At 31.1% G+C, this 9,579-nt stretch overlaps 1 long non-coding RNA gene across 1 annotated transcript; it reads right to left on the reverse strand.

Annotated features, from left to right (window-relative positions):
* Positions 1-3,973: 3,973 nt before the first annotated feature.
* LOC142176652 (uncharacterized) lies at positions 3,974-5,368 on the reverse strand. The gene is made up of 2 exons (XR_012705355.1): positions 4,950-5,368; positions 3,974-4,153 (listed from the first exon to the last, which is right to left on the reverse strand). It is a non-coding gene; the product is annotated as an uncharacterized LOC142176652 (long non-coding RNA).
* Positions 5,369-9,579: the final 4,211 nt, after the last annotated feature.

Genomic DNA, 9,579 nt, shown 5'->3' on the forward strand with positions numbered 1-9,579 from the left:
TTCACTTTCAAAACCACAAATCTTACACGTTTTATCCAGGTTCTGTAATCTTTTGATGCTAATCAACTTTGAAATGAAAAATTGCTGAGAAGTGCGAGAAATTTTGATTGTATCCAAGAAATTCGCATTTTCTTAGCCCATAACGTGTAAAATATGTGATATAATATGTACGAGATGGATGAATCTCTTTTGTTTTCTATAGAAATTGAAATGAATTTCTTTATTGATTTCCAATAATCTTTTTCAATGTTTCAAGTGTCAGGTCCTTTTCCTTTTCTTGCCCTAGATATTAGAATGAAAACGGGATCTTTTCTTTTAGGTTAGAGTTTCAATTGCTATCATGAATGAGTGTGATGAAATGATTGAGAATTCTCTGTCTTTAATTGAAGGTATCAGATTCAAGCATGAACATGAAAATTTCTTGGTAGCAAGTATTTTACACATTTTAATGGCCTACTTAACGCAAATTATTCAAACTAGTAGATTTCGAATACATTGTGTGTCCAAAGGAGGAAAAAACTAACGAGATTCAAGTACATCTATGTTTACCCTAAAATTCGAGCAATAATTAAACTTGTATTGTGGTCTTAAGGATACGTGATTTAATTCAATGCCAATTGATAAACAAGGAATTAAATAGATAAATTAAAGAATAAAATAGATCAAACCAGTGTGTAAGCTAAATCTCGACCTCAATCTGTGATAATCTCGAGGTATGATAATGGGAATAGCAAATGATAAAACAACTCTGATGAATAGTAAGTGAAATAACAAGAGAATAGTGTGCGTATATTTTCTTATTAGTGAACAATGAGTGCTACAAATGAATAGGATCTCCTTTATATAATAGGGGAGTCCTAAATAAGATAAGTGGTATCGGCCTCGACCTTGGAAAGGAACTTCGACCCCAAGCTCGACGTCCTGGTCTTCCGATGTGGTATCATTTTTTCCATCGAAGAATCAAATCGGGTAGCCCCAATTTTCACCGTATACAATGTGTGTGTACATATTATAGTGAACGAAGGTAAAGTCATTTTTAAAGATATTAATCACCACTTAGAGAAAATTCAGATAAGTATAACCGTAAGTACTAATATTCATAGAAAAATAATAAAGTCGAACTTCAAAATTTTATGTTCTTGCAATCTCAACCTTAAGTATATGCTAGACTGCAGTGTCATATACAACAATAAACCGTTGTCTCAAACTCAATTGGACAGAAGTGAGAAAAAAAGACATGAATTGTGGTTAAAGAAGACAAAGCTTTGTTAACCAAAAAGTTGGGTGTAGTGTTTTCGTGACTCACCGAGCAAGCTTTTCCTATTTAATTTGTTATTTCCACATAGATATGGTTATATATTAAAGTACTTTGTTTTGGCTTTAAATGGATAAGTTCACTACTGTTGCTTGTAGGGCCTAAACTTTTTCCTCATCCTCCCACTTTTTGCCGTGTTTATAATAATATTGCTACAATACATGTATATTTCATGGCTTCCGTTTGTTTGTTTTCGTTATTTAATTTGTTCCGTTCCTTACGCATGATTTATGAATGAAAAGGGAGAAATTAAAAGTAACAAAAGCTGTTTGGCGTTCTGTTATTTCTTTGTTTCTGTTAACACACTTTTTCTTTAGAATTTCAAGTTATGCATTTAACACAATGCTAGCGATTTATTAGTTTCACGAATGGTTTCTTTTATGTTCCATGTGATGTGATACTGTTTCTTTTAGTATATATTTATATACTAAAAAATATTTAGCTTTAAATTTCTCATTTTACTAAATAACAAAATTGTATAGCCACGCAAATGTCATCACGTGTTTCATACTACAAATTTATATATTTTTCTAAACTCTATGTTCGCTCATACGCATCTATATCAAATGAAATATATAGTGGGAATATAAGATAGGCAAATATTATATTGCCTACATACAAAATAGATTTGCCAAGACGGCGAACAAAATTGAAATTTTTTACCTCCTATAACAAATGTTGATACCTTATTTATTTTAAATAAATACCCTTTTAAAAATTATATTTCATAGTCACTTTTTAATTTTTATAGCCAGATATCTATTTATGGTCACCTCCTACCCTTAAGCCATAAAATACGCTTTATATTATTTTTCTCTATCATTCTTTCAGATTTTTCTCCACCCTCTCTCTCTCTCAACGCCAGTCTTTCTCCATGAATACAACCACGATTCTCCACTGATTCATCTCCATTGCCTTGCGAATTTTCATTATCAGTGGGCTGGAGTTCTGAATCAATATCGAAATCAAGCCCTATAGAGAAAGATGAAGGTTCGAAATCTACCATTGAAAGGTGAATTGAGGAATTTTTTTTGAGGGGTTGTATATTTGAAATATGAATTAGAGGGATTTGCAAATGAAATTATAGTGAAATTTTGGGGGAATTTCTTTCGTTTTTGCGTCAAATTTTGAGAATTTCGAGTCAAAATCGCGGCCCTCTCGACGAGACGACATTAGGGTTGTTCTTGAACAAAGACGACGGAGTTTGGGGCTGAGCAACTTGACGAGTCTATTACCTTTTTTTCATTGTATTTCAATATATCTCGTTGCATTCTATGTATTTTATTGTATTTATTATCTTTTTTTTTCATTGTATTTCAATGTATCTCGTTGTATTCCATGTATTTCATTGTATTCACCATCTCGCTATATTCCATGAATGTATTCATATATATTTTTTAATTAATATAATTTATGTATTCAAATGTATCTGCAGTATGTATTCATATGTTTTTGCACTACATATGACCTGTTATAGTTCATGTATTCAATGTATTTTTATATATTTAATTGCATTCAATGTATTTATATAATTTCAATATATAAATCTATTTGTAAAGATACCACTAAAAAATATTTTAGTAAAGATACCACTAAAAAAAGAAAGGATGGATTGAATCTCTGAAGATTGCTCTGTTTTTGAGGTATTTTTCAGTTGAGAATTTTTTTTATAACTGGAAATACAAATTTTGTGTTTTATAATTGTCATACCCCTTTTTACCTCTCCAAGAGATAAGTGTAAAATGTTATGGATTGTGGGTTAAAGAGTTTTTCCAATTAAATTGACAAATTTGAAGTATGGATTATTTTATTTACAGAGTCGCCACTTGGAATTGATTTCTACTGGTGTTCCAAGTCACCTTTTATTTGAATCCCTATTCAAAGGAAGGTTTGACTCTATTATTATTGGTCTGCGAAAACAAAGTCCGGGTAAGGAATTCTGTTGACCGGGGAGAAGGTGTAAGGCATTCCTTGAGTCCCGTGATTCTAGCATGGTCGCTTTATTGACTACATTTGGCTTGAATTAAACTTGGATAAACTGTGGTTTATTTGATTTTTATGCTTTTCTTATGTCCGTTTTTATTTATTTTAAAAAAAATTAAAGAAAAGATTTGAATAATAATCTACAACTTAACTAATGAGAGAAAATTATTGTTATGAGTACTAATTTAAAAGATGAGAGTAATGAGAGAAAATTATCAATTGACATTGCTTAAAACTAGTAAGATGTGGGCTTGTCTTGACATTGAATGAGGCAGCCCACTATTGGGTTGATGGAGTCAAATGGGCTCATGTCCAAGACAAAATCCAAAAGCCCATATGATTTTGGACTTTAAATCTGCAGATATGACCTTTTAAAGCTATGTTACAGATTCGGCCATATCTTGCTATTTGCAATCCGTAGCCAACTATTTACAAAAATAAGTTTATAGATTGTCTTTCTAATCTACAACTTAACTACCTTACTAAATAAGTATTTTTAAGAGATAAAAAAAGATTATTGGGACTCTAAAATATAATAATAATAATAATAATAATAAAAACTTAGCTTGGTGACAACAAAGGGACAAACATGACTACAAGGGTTCAAATTTTAATATATATGCTCCTTTCAGACAACCAAATACCAGTGGAATTATATCTAATGTTTTGCAAAAATAAAAATAATTAAAGATGCTTAACACAATTTAATTAACTAACATATCGTTATAACATTATCAAACATTCAAGAGCATATAAAAATGAATTACAATAGAAGGATAAGGCTACTAATATTTCCCAGCATCATTTTCTTTCATTCCAACTCGATTTTATGAGTTTACATGGTCCGAAAATTACCTGGACAGCAGAAAGAAGAACAAATACAACAGAGTCAGCTCTTTCCAAAATCAACAGCAAAACAATTAAACGGGCAGCATCAACAGCAAAAAACAGTGACAACCGGCAGATTCAAACCCAAGAAAATAAACTAGAAATACCCTAGCAAAACAGTACAATTATGTAACTCCAGAAAAATCTTTCAAGACTACTCTATTTTCCTTAAACAAGTTTTTCACTTAAGAATCAACTCACAAAAGTTGCTAAGGGATATTATAGCTACTGATTTTTTTTCTTTTTTTTTTTTTTTGTGTAGAGCTCCCTCAGTAAGATGGAGTGTCCTCCTTTTATATCAAAACAATCAGCTATTTCAAAAAAATTAAAAATCACTCTTTTTGACAGATTTTTCTACAAAATCTGCTCTTAAATTCAAAATGCCAGACTTTCTGGTTCAAATCTTGTCAAGTATTTCAAACAAAATCTGCTCTCCACTATTCAAAGACAGACTTTTATTCAAACACTGTCCAAAGGTCTATATTTTCTTACCAAACAATTTGATTTTTGAGTGTTGTACTCAAAGAGTCTTGAAGTAGTAAATAAACAATCAAACAAGTACCATATACTCTTAAGTATTTTTCACTACCTCACTTTTATCAACACAAAACTATTTTACTACTTCAACAAGTGCAAAAACAGAAAATTTGACATTTCAAACTTCAAAAACTAATGCTAAAATAATTAATAGTAGACAAAAATAAGATCTGAAAAAATAAAAATAAAATAAAAAATCAACTACGAAAAATAATAGGATTTTTACCATTTTATAATTCAAGTGGCCGAAAAAATGGTGGTATGCCAAAAGAGGGTGTTCGGGGAGGTCGCCGGAATTTGACCGGATTTTGGTCGCCGAATTTTTAGGGTGAAATTGGCATCAATAGTTAGGTCTTGAGGAGCTCTATCCATTGATGTACGTATTGTGGGGTGGTAGTGGTTGGAGCTTCAATAATTTGGGCAAAAAAGTGACGGGAAAGTTTCCTAGATCTAAGATTCAAGGAGTTTGAGGGATTTTGTTTGGAAATATGGAAAGTGGAAGTTGTGGAGATTACATGGTGTAAATTTGGAGGTGCTTGGAGGTGGTCCGCCGGCGGCGGCAATTTCCGGCCGGCGGCGGTGGGGCGGCGGCAGCGGCTTGGGGGGGAGAGAGAAGAAAGAGTGATGAGAGGGAAAGAAGAGAGAGGAAATAATGGGGAAATGAGGCAAATTTTTGGGGATTTTAGGCTTTAAATACCTAGGATGAAGATCAAACTAGGACCGTTGGATTAAATCAAGATGGGTGGATGAGATTGAATCTTGTCACTTAACCAAAACGACGTAGTTTCAAGATAAAACTACGTCGTTTTAAGCTCTTCTTGGCAACCCCTTTTGGATCGGGTTTGGGCCCTTTGGGCTTAAATTTTGGGCCAATTTTGGCACAATTTTAATTAAATTACACTAGCCCAAACCCTACCCCATTTATCAAACCATTACTCAACTCTTACAACCTATACATACACATAACTAAAACTAGAATAACTAGTGTATTTTAAAAAGTTGTTGAATGAAATAAAATACATCTAAAAACAACGGTCAAAAGTCATTGTAATAAGTATAATTGAGTTTGTTGAGTTATATTAGGAGTTTATCGCATTAATTGATTCACTTACCATTTTTAAACAGTTGAAGACTTTTTTTTCCGCAAATTCCGTTACTGTATTTACGAATACAGCTCGCGAATACAATCGAATACATTCTGTACTTAGCTGGACTCCCCTGTTTTTCACCGAGTTTTGATACTCTATTCATGAATACAGTAGCAAAAATACATCGAATACGATCTATAACAACTGAAAACATAACCATAAAAAGTAATTTAGTAAAAAGTAGCTATAGCAAGCTAATAATCACTAAAACATAGTGGTTTCTGAAAATTTCTCTAGGTATATGTTTTTATTTGTTTGTCCCGTTTTAAAAATAATTGAACAAAGGCACGGGTTTGGTTAAATTATTTTTTTATTTAAAATAAATGACATGAGCTACAAGAATTGCATGGTGAGCTGCATTGAACACTATTACATTGCTTAATATTTTTGTACTTTGAATTAAACTATTCAAATCTATATATTTTCCAATAAAGCTTTTCATAATAGATAGTACTATCATATGTCTGCTATGAAGCTAAACATTTTATATCTTGTAAAAATACTACTCACATTATAAAACTATAAACACCAAAACGAAAAAGGACACTCCTATTTTGCATACTTGAATTTTTATGTTATAACTCAACATGAAACTTCCCAACTGTATACTTGCAAAACTAAGAAACTCGGTCGTCGAAAAATTCAAAAGGCAACCCAAAGGAATAATACGATATTCTCTGTCACAACTTGGTTATGGTGGATTCGGATTTTTATCTAAAAATTTATATTTAAAACCAATCATTATCTCTTTAAAAGATTTGTGAATTAGATAGGAGTCTTATAGACTTTTGAATATCTCTTTAACGGCAGAAAGTGAATATCTCTAGGCATTCAAAGTGCCTAGAGGATCATTATGCAATCATCATTTTGTGACTTTACCATATGCAACGTGATTACAATCATGTGTGTGGGTTATGGAAATCTTGACGGCAACTGAGAGGTGATCTTCCTAATTACACATTGGCTCTCGATCAGGCGTAGACTTAAATACTGGAATGGAAGATTTGAAATGGATGAAGTTATGAAATTTCTAAAAGGCATCACATATTTATTTTACATATAATTGGGATATGTATCAATGGGATTTAGGGACATGATCAGTAGCACAATAGAAAAAAGTCATGCTATTTTCTTTTTTTCCCCTTCTACTTTTTCCTTCTTTTCCTTTTTTTAGAAAAATAAAAAAAGAAATAAGAATAAAATAAGAAGAGCAAGATGGAATTATATTCTTCTACGTACTTTTTTTGGTTCGTTCTATAGTAGTTAATTGAGAGGGAAAGAATTCAATGAAAATGCTCAACTTCGTATATTATAGAACACTTTTCTCATTATTAGAAGGCAAAATAGGCTCCGAGCCACTTAAATTTACATTTGTTTATCAATTCGGTAAATGAACTTAGAAGTTTTCCATTTGAATACCTTAATTTAATCATTTCACATTAATAAACCACTTTAATCATGTAGCGATGACACAACTAATTTGGCCGAACTACGTGCAATTCACGCTTGCATGACGCGTGATTGTGCTAGTTTTTACAAAAAAGAATACTAAAACTACAAAAAATAAAGAAAGACAAGACAAAGGGGACGACTAAAAAGAAAAAGGAAAACAACGGAATTTGTCACTTTCTTTCCCTACCCCTTCGCTAACCCCCAGTCTCATTACCCTCGAGTCCTAAACTTTTTTGATGCTTTTTTGGACAAAATTCACGTTTCTAATGCTAAAAAAAAAATTACATAACTAGGTAAAATACAGTACTATATTGCGTTTTACTTTAACGGAAAGTTAGTCGTTAACGTAAAACGCAGTATAGTACTGTGTATTATTTAAATTTTTTTTAAACTAATTCGCAGTACTATACTACGTTTTACTTATTAATTTGGGCCCAACTCTATTTTATTAAAGCAATTCGCAGTACTATACTGCGTTTAACTAAAATGCAGTATAATACTGCGAATTGCTTTAATAAAATAAAGCCCCTTCTTCTTCCTTGGACAATGACAGAACCCTCCCCCATTAAAAAATTAATCGAGCACTGCTGGTCCCCTCCCCCCCCCACTCTCGCGTCAAACTTTTAAAAAAAAATTTGGGCCCCACCCGTCACCTAAAGAGCAAGGAGTGTAGGTCTCACACACAAGACAAGCTTTGGATTCCTTCTTTCGGGTGCAAAAATTCGATTTCAATCAAATTTAAAATACTTAAATCGAGGTATTTCGATTTTGTTTATGTCGAAACTCGTATAGTACATGCATATTTGTATTGTTTAATGTGTTTCCATGTTAATTTGTGTTATATTTATGTTTAAATTTGAATCTTATTTATACCCGGATTGATTTATTAGCTTTGGTACAAAAAACTGTTAAAATTTGATAAATTATTTGTATTGTTAAAAAATTAATATTATTTATTTTGTTTGTTGTTCATATTTGTATTTTATGTTAGTTGTTTTTATATGTAATAGTGACCTTTTAGCGTAATAAAATATAGAGCCTTTTAGTGTAGTAAAATATAGAGCCTTTTAGTGTAGTAAAATTTAGAGTCTTTTAGCGTAGTAAAATATAGAGCCTTTTAGCGTAGTAAAATGTAGAACCTTTTAGCGTAGATTCTATGTAGTTTAAGTATGTAGTAACTGCAAACTCTACCCAATTACACTTTACAAAATTAATTATTTAATTTATAACAATAAACTTACAAAATTAACAAATTAATATATGTTGTAAAATTAACTCCAATATCGAGTCCGGAACCCATACATAATTATTCAGTCCAATTCAATAATTTTTAATTTAATTCCTTAAACTAACAAAATTCTAAAAATATTGAAATTGACACGCATAATAATTAAGGATAACTCGATGCTACCGGACCTCAAAAATCAAGCCTGGAACCCATACATAATTATTCAGTCCAATTTTAAACATAATTAATTATTTAATTTATTAAGCTAACAAAATTCTAAAAATGTTGAAATTGACACGCATAATAATTAAGGATAACTTGGTGCTACCGGGCCTCAAATATCGAGCTTGGAACCCATACATAATTATTCAGTCCAATATTAAACATAATTAATTATTTAATTTATTAAGCTAACAAAATTCTAAAAATGTTGAAATTGACACACATAATAATTAAGGATAACTTGGTGCTACCGGGCCTCAAATATCGAGTCTGGAACCCATACATAATTATTCAGTCCAATATTAAACATAATTAATTATTTAATTTATTAAGCTAACAAAATTCTAAAAATGTTGAAATTGACACACATAGTAATTAAGGATAACTTGGTGCTACCGGACCCCAAATATCGAGCCTGGAACCCATACATAATTATTCAGTCCAATTCAATAATTTTTAATTTAATTCCTTAAACTAACAAAATTCTAAAAATGTTGAAATTGACACGCATAATAATTAAAGATAACTTGGTGCTACCGGGCCTCAAAAATCAAGCCTGGAACCCATACATAATTATTCACTCCAATTTTAAACATAATTAATTATTTAATTTATTAAGCTAACAAAATTCTAAAAATGTTAAAATTGACACACATAATAATTAAGGATAACTTGATGCTACCGGGCCTCAAATATCGAGTTTGGAACCTATACATAATTATTCAGTCCAATATTAAACATAATTAATTATTTAATTCATTAAACTAACAACCACAATTAATTTTGTTTAAATTATAGTAGATGAC

The sequence above is a fragment of the Nicotiana tabacum genome, chromosome 22 (assembly GCF_000715075.1).
Source record: "Nicotiana tabacum cultivar K326 chromosome 22, ASM71507v2, whole genome shotgun sequence".
Lineage (NCBI taxonomy): Eukaryota > Viridiplantae > Streptophyta > Magnoliopsida > Solanales > Solanaceae > Nicotiana > Nicotiana tabacum.